The following is an 8,198-nucleotide window of genomic DNA, read 5'->3' on the forward strand; positions in this document are numbered from 1 at the left end:
TCACAGACTTCTATAAAAACAAACTTCTTTTTGGAGCCGGTGGAGTCTCCCCCTGCTGGAAGTTAGAGAGAATGCAGCTTTAAGGAGTCTCCCCCCTGCTGGAAGTTAGAGAGAATGCAGCTTTAAGGAGTCTCCCCCTGCTGGAAGTTAGAGAGAATGCAGCTTTAAGGAGTCTCCCCCTGCTGGAAGTTAGAGAGAATGCAGCTTTAAGGAGTCTCCCCCTGCTGGAAGTTAGAGAGAATGCAGCTTTAAGGAGTCTCCCCCTGCTAGAAGTTAGAGAGAATGCAGCTTTAAGGAGTCTCCCCCTGCTGGAAGTCAGAGAGAATGCAGCTTTAAGGAGCTTCAGCATCGACTTCACTTTTCAGACCTGGAAGCTCCGTCCATTATTTTTTGCAGTCTATGTTTTAATGTCATGTTGCAAACTCAGATTTTTAGTCTCACCAGAGTGGGAAAGCCTAAATCATCATGAACCAATTCCATTTCTTTTCCACGCAACCCTTCGGTTACATCTACAGCTACATTTTGGTTTTTAAGCGTTTGAGTTTTAAGCCAAAAGCGATCTCTCTGCACAGCAGTGGTTTTTGAACTCCAGTAGAAGAACTTAATCTCCGTTTAAACCAAAATACCTCAACAACATTCTCGTATACTGGGCATAAACGTGGAGACTCCGCCCACTGCTGGTAGTTGCCATGGTAACATTAGTAGCGAAGTCTCAGAACGAGACGTCGTGATCCAATTAGGCGGAGAAACGTTGTCGTCGGTGTTGCCAAAGGTCTCCGTTTGCAGCCGACTGAAACACAACCCCGCAGACTCCAAACCAGAACGGATCAGAGGAGTTTACAAATGTCTCCAGTTTAGGGGCTCGGAAACACCAGAGCAGGGGGAATGAGAGGGGGGAAACGCCAGAGCAGGGGGAATGAGAGGGGGGAAACGCCAGAGCAGGGGGAATGAGAGGGGGAAACGCCAGAGCAGGGGGAATGAGAGGGGGGAAACACCAGAGCAGGGGGAATGAGAGGGCGAAAGTAGCAAAAGATATTTGTAAATGTAAGCCTCAATCTAACCCAATTCTGGTCGACTTAGCAGCTGTTAAAAGCAGTTTGACCCACTCGGCCTGTTTTATGCGATGCAGAACGGACCCGTTATGTGACTCGTGTACAGCTGGACTCACGGCAACCTGCAAAGTCAAAACATTCAACTCGTTGGATAGGAGTGTGAACAAGATTTAGTGTGGACTGACTCTTTAAATTTAGAAGCACAGGGCTAAACATCTTCCAGTGAACACAATATCCAAAATGCTGTCATTTAAAATGAATGTCAATGAAGTTTTTATGGCGAAATGTATTTTTTTTTTTTTGCCGCCACAATAATTCCAAAATGCTGTTTGTGTGAATGTAGCCTGGACCTTTTTTTTTTTTTTTTTTTTTTTCTTTCTTTTTAAACCTGTGTCCTGGCACATGAGGTAAAACTATGGAAGCCCATTTCCCCCCCGAAATGAGGAGATAAAAGATGCAAAAAAGAAAAAAAAGGTCAGAATTAGCACAAAAAATTTAATAAAAAGACAATTTAAATAAAAAACATAAAATGGATTTTATCATTTTGACATACATTTTAGATTTTGTCAAAACTGTCACATTATGACGTTTATAGCTTTGACTTGTCGAGCTGAAATTGGGACTTTGTATCTAACGAAGTGAGTTTTTCATGAATTTGGATCAAAGCTGCTCGATTATGAAAAATAAAAAATCATGATCGCAATTATTTTTGGTTGATATAGAAATCACGATGATTTGACACCATTACTCGTTGACTTTTGGAAAGTTGTTGCAATTATTGAACTTAAAAAAAAAAAAGAATCAACACCAGTGAAAACACCTTGAACTGTGAAGTTTCCCTTCATACTTTCCCCGTCAGAAAACAACACAAAATAAGAGTTGAATTGCGAAACGTAATGTGCAAAATAAAATTTTTCTCAATTAAGTAGTTTTTGTGATCGTTGGGAGGCAAAATCGCGATCAAAATTTGATTAATTTGTGCAGTTAATAAAATTTTGATTGCGATTTTAATTCTGTATTTTATGAGTGTGACTTAAATGAAAAACTAGAATTTTTTTCATTTTTTTTCTTTTCTTTTTGGCAGGAATGGGCTTCCATACTAACAGTTGAGTCTGAAGGTGTTTCTTGTAGTCTGTTATATGAAAACTAGTGTGTAGATGAAGCTCCGCACATTGTAACGCTGTAATTTTAGAAAAGCACGCAGTGGAGCTTTTTCTATGTGGGGGGGTCACTTGCTCTGCATGATTTTACGGCAGATGGGTCAGCTTAAAGCAATAGAGCACATTACTTATTTTATTGGCGACGCCACTCGGTGTGTGTGTGTGTGTGTGATTCACGCTTACGATAAAACGATGCAAACGTTAACGTATGTTGTTCTACGAGATGTGTGTATGCTTTGCCTGTGCCGTCACGTATCACACGTGATCGGAGAGTCAGAAGAGAGGGATGTTGGGAAGGTGGGTGTACATTATTTAAACCACTGTTCTCTTTGTAGCGCGTGGCTGTTATATTGTTTTCTGCTATTTGACAATGAATTACTCTGCACTTACAGGTTGTCTTGTGTCCTCTTTTCTTCACAACATTTGAATGAACTAGAGCAGGGGTGTCAAACTCAATTTCACTAAGGGCCACACTGGGAAATGAAAATGACATCAAGGGCCAGACATGTAGAGTTTATTCACATGCTTTTATTTAATCGAAAAACGTAAATATCTTTGACTGTATTACTGCATGTCCTATATAGCCTTCTCGCTTACAGTTTTGTCAACATAAAGCCCTTAAAAAGTCAGCAAAAACGTTCCTTAGCCATTATAGAGTTTAGCAAATCAAGCAAAACTATGATTACACAAGTAGGCCACCACACAGCCAATTCACAACAACCTGTTTCACAGGCCTGAATATGAAAACTCTGCTTCTGGGGGAATTTCTGAGTCTCAAAGTTGGCTATACGCGGAGGAAATCGACAAAAAACATAAAAAACCCAGACTGCTGTCTTGAAATGTCTATGTAAACCTATCGTGATATAACCTCTAAATACAATTATGAACCTGAAAATAAGCATAATATGAGCACTTTTTTTTTTTTTTTTTACACTGCAGATATGCTGCACATGTTAATGGAGTTTGTGCCACATTTGCAGAGGGATATTCAGTTGTATTGTCAAGATTTTTAAGGAGGAAGGAGTTGCTGGATTCTATGTGTAAGTCATATTTAATCTACATTTACACTACCACGTTTTGGTTTTAAAACAATTATCTTTTGATACATTTACGCCTTACGTTGAAACACTCATATACCTAAAATGGAAACTTTTGGAAACACTGATGTCCCTATTGTGGTTTGAAAACTCGGGATAAATTGTAGTCTGGACGGACACAGCGGAGACATTTGGAAACTCTTATCGGTTATTGTAGCTTGTTCATCAACGCTGTTTGGCCTCCATTGACTTACATTACCTTGCGATTTCGTGTTAATTGACGCCGTAGCGAGTAGTATGAAAGGGCGAAAATCCAAAAATAGGGATGTTGGTCGGGGGGGGGAGGATGGGTCAAACAACACAGGACCCTCACCCAGGAGACCGGGGGATCGTGTCATGTTTCCTAAACCGAACCGTAGCTTTCTTTTCGCAATAACACGCCACATGGCGTGTATGTTTACGTCCGCTGTGTACAGCGTAGACATACACGCAGATAGCTCAAAATGCGTACAGATAACGCGCCGCTTGGCTTAAGAAAGTGGGCGTGTGGCCGGGTTGGTTCAGTGGGTAGAGCAGGCGCACATACACTGAGAGGTTCACGCCTCGACGCAGAGGTCCAGGGTTCGAATCCGACCTGTGACGATTCCCTATGATGTCTGATGTCTTCCCCCTTCTCTCACCTAGCTGTCCTATTATAACTAAAGGTGGAAAAGCCAAAAAAAAAAGAAAGTGGGTGTGTATGTTTACGCAAAGTCATTATGCCATGTTGAAAAAAAACTTTCCAAAGATTGACTTATTGCTAAAATGTGTTAATACATCATTGGCTTGCATGTTTTTATAATAATTGATCCAGTCTGCGGTTTTAAATGTTGATCATTTGTAGGGCTGTCCCGATCGCAAGTATCGAATCGGAGCCGATATGGGCATGTTTTATAACTGATCTGGGATCGGCAATCAGTCTCCCCAGTTACAACCCCCCATCCCCCCCAATAATCAAAAAAGACCAGTGCAACCCCCACGCCAAAGAATCTATTATAACTTCCTTTACATAAATAGACATTTGGACCATAAATTGATGCAGAAAAAGTGCCCAGAATGCAGGAAATTAAATGTTGGACACCGTTACGTGAATAAAACCACGGAGACAGCCGTCAGTCTTCACTGGAGTCAAAATATAAGCATTCATTTATTTCTCATCAGGAACACATGCGTGTGGCTTTTAACCATCCTCTAGGGACACATTTAAATGTAACACAGATTGTGTATGATGGAATGAAAATGTTTTTTTTTTGCACAAACTGATTATTTTTGGGGTATTTTAGGCCTTTATTTGACAGGACAGCAGAAGACATGAAAGGGGAGAGAGGGGTGGGGGGAATGACATGCAGCAAAGGGTCGGAGTCAAACCCGCGGCCGCTGCATCAAGGAGCATACCTATATATATATGGGCGCCCATTCCACCAACTGAGCCAACCGGGCACCCTGCACAGATATAGTTTAAAGCCCCAAAACATTCTGAAAACCTCAGGGTATAAAATTAAAATTTCAGAAAGCTAGTACCGTGTACATCTACTTCATGTTCAATGTTTTCAGTATTTCTTATCATATGTAAGATTTTCTGCATTTCTTATATATTTATAGATATTTATGTCCATATGGTCAAGTTTTTTTTTTCTTTCTCAAAATCATTTTCTTTAAGCTTAAAAAAAAAATACTTTTTGGTATTCTCCGCACAGCCATAGACAGTTACAGTATAATGGACCAATAGACCCCGTGTCTCTGGACGGAGACCAGTGAAGGATATTAGAAGCACTTTTCCGGTGATCTCTTGCTTTACTGCGCAGCCTCCAACTGAGAGAATGTGACGTGAGCAACGTGTCTGAAAGTTTCAAGTCTTCTGGTAGCTGTGCCAAGAGAAATCTCAATCATTCCCAATCTTACAGATACGGAGAGTGTAGGTATATGTAAGGAGATAACATAGACACAGGCTAATTACTGATCACTAACATGCTAGTTAACATTAGTAATTAAACCTAAACAGCTCATGTAAGTCGAAACTGCCTGCGAGCTTCTCCTGTACTATACGGTAATTCCTCTACTATGTGACACAATCGTTATCCTATTTTTACAAAAGCGTCTGCTACGGAGCCATAACGTGAGATACAAGGTAATGGAGCCTTTTATAAATTGTCGTGTTTCTTTAGAAATAAACAACGGACAAATAGTCTTTAAACGCTTCAGATGTAAAGTTATTCGCTGTCAAGTGGCGCCAAAATGAATGGGAGTCAATGGAATGCTAACAGGAGGTGATGGCCAGGTAGCAACAAAATGGCGTCAAACTGTTTCCGGAAAATCCTTTGAATCGCAAAGAAGCAGCAGAGCCTTCCGACGTAGCGTGTCCTCCGTATTTTAAAGCATCACGGAGACTTGTGTTTGGCGTTAACCTCTCGTGTTGGCGTACCGCAACTTGTTTCTGTCATCCAGGCTCATAAAATGAAAAATGTTTTATTAATTTTTGGTACATTTTTGTCGCTTTCTTTTCAATGTTTTAGTCACTTTTTTTTCACCATTTTTGAAGCTGTAGTATAAACACACTAACACCAACTTATTTCTAGTTATACACAGATTTTGTGAAATCATGGTAAAAAAAACCACCTTATTTATGTGAAATTATGCCCAATTATGAATAATTTTGACTAGTTAAGATCAGAGGAAGATACGTTGATGGATACTCTCAGAGTTTTAAAGTTAAGTTTTGAAACTGTTTTGAAACAAAAAAATTGTATAAAACACCCAAATTCAACTGATCATTAATTTTAGTTACGAGGAACGTTGTATTGAACCGTCCATGTTAATTTTGGGCAATTTGGTTGAAAGATCCCATATTTCTGATATAAAAAACTGTTTGAAAACGGGTCAAATTTGCCCCGAGGACAACAGAAAGGTTGAGTTAGGTCCCACTCTATTCTTCTCGCTTTGCTGACATTATTTTTTGCGTAGTAATGCAGTCAAAAGGCTGACTGCACTCCGTTAGCTCCCAGCGACAATGGAATTGATAAAAACCCGTGCAGGCTTGATGTTCACTGTGATCAGGGTTTCTGCAGGTTTTAACAAGTCAAATTAAGACTTTTTAAGACCTTTTATGAATGAATTTTAAGACCTATATCGTGACATTGAAGTACAATGAAATGCAGAGTCACAAAAAGTAGTTCCAGATTAAAAACATATATTCAAATTGAATAAAAGCAACACGAGAAATAATGATCTGGACGAGCGAAAGAAAGAACTACAACACCACAGAATTATAAAATAATCATTTCAGTGAGCATTAGAGGCGGCGTTACACGGACGTAGGGAAAGTAAGACCTGTTGAAAGTGATTTAAGACCTAGAACACTCTTCAGCGGAGTTAAGACTTTTTAAGGCCTAAAACTTTAGACTTTTTAAGACCCGCGGAAACCCTTATTGGTTATATGGTGACTACGTTTTAAAAGTCTGCCAAAATTGGAGGAAATGAATGGAAGTCTATGGGCCCTATCCTGCACCCGGCGCAGAGCCCGACGCAAGAGTCTCTGCTAGTATAAGACCGACGCATTTTTTAGACAGCAAATGCACCTGCGCCCATCTGTGCGCCCATGGGCGTGCTGGTCTTACAGGGAGGTGTGTTCAGGTGCATTCTGGGCGTGCTGGTCTTACAGGGAGGTGTGTTCAGGTGCATTCTGGGCGTGCTGGTCTTACAGGGAGGTGTGTTCAGGTGCATTCTGGGCGTGCTGGTCTTACAGGGTGGTGTGTTCAGGTGCATTCTGGGTGTTTTGCTATCTTGAGGCAGCGGGAAGTGATCGCTCCTTTGACCAACAAAAACCTGGTCTAAAGTCAATAACGCAGCATTTCATTGTTATTTTAACAGAGCATTAGTAAAATGCTCCTAGGCTCGTGCACAGTGCGCGCACACTATGCTTGTTACACACACACACACAGGGACGCACAGCAGCACACACACACACACACACACACACACACACACACACACACACATACATGCAGAAGATTACAAATAAAAATATTATGGTGCAAATCCTCCATCATAACAGCAATGCGCCAAGGTCCAAACGCGCCTGGCTTTTAAAGGGAATGGGAGCTGATCTCTGATTGGTTGATTGCATGTTACGCCCAAAACACACCTCTGATTAATGAAGACACTAAGAACAACCCTTTAGGACCAGGCGCCCGGCGCACGGACCCTTTTTACCGCCGTTAAACTAGCAAAAGTGGATTCGTACACGCCCTAAACGCACCCGCGCTAGGCGCTTCACGCCGTGCCTTTAGCTCGTTAAAATAGGGCCCAGAAAGTTAAAGCGCTAGCTTAAAATAGGAGTGTAAGAGATAATGTAAAACAAAAGTCATACAGTAGTTTTTAAAAACTGTAAATTTTACTTTTACTTCAGTATGTTTTGTCTGAAGTATTGTACTGCTACATTTTAAATCCGTTACGGAGTACAAAAGGAATAAAAAAGTTGCTTTGGCAAAAGTATCCGTCAACAAACGAAATGCAACATGTCTCAGCGTCCTTATAAAAATCACAGAAGACTGAAGTAAATATGTATAAATAAGATTTTAAATAAGTATAAATATTAAAAAAAAGTCAATCTCCCCTCCTGCTGTTAAAATGTAACTACCTAACTTGTACTTTAAATTATAAATAAGCTACTATTTACTTTGAGTAGATTTTTTGCCAGTAATTTTACTTGTACTTAAAGCTTTAGTGCGTAACTTTTTGATATTAATGAACGTCCGTTACATTCAAGCCGTTGCTAAATGAGTTGCTACAAAGCTAATGAAGACTATCAGCTCCACACAACTCTCTCTGGATATCTCAGCATGGTTACTAAATCGGGTAGTCCGGCAACATTCACATGCAGCAGCTCGAGTGAAGATACTGACCTCTTCTGA

Source organism: Perca flavescens, chromosome 7 (assembly GCF_004354835.1).
Source record: "Perca flavescens isolate YP-PL-M2 chromosome 7, PFLA_1.0, whole genome shotgun sequence".
In the NCBI taxonomy this organism is placed as follows: domain Eukaryota; kingdom Metazoa; phylum Chordata; class Actinopteri; order Perciformes; family Percidae; genus Perca; species Perca flavescens.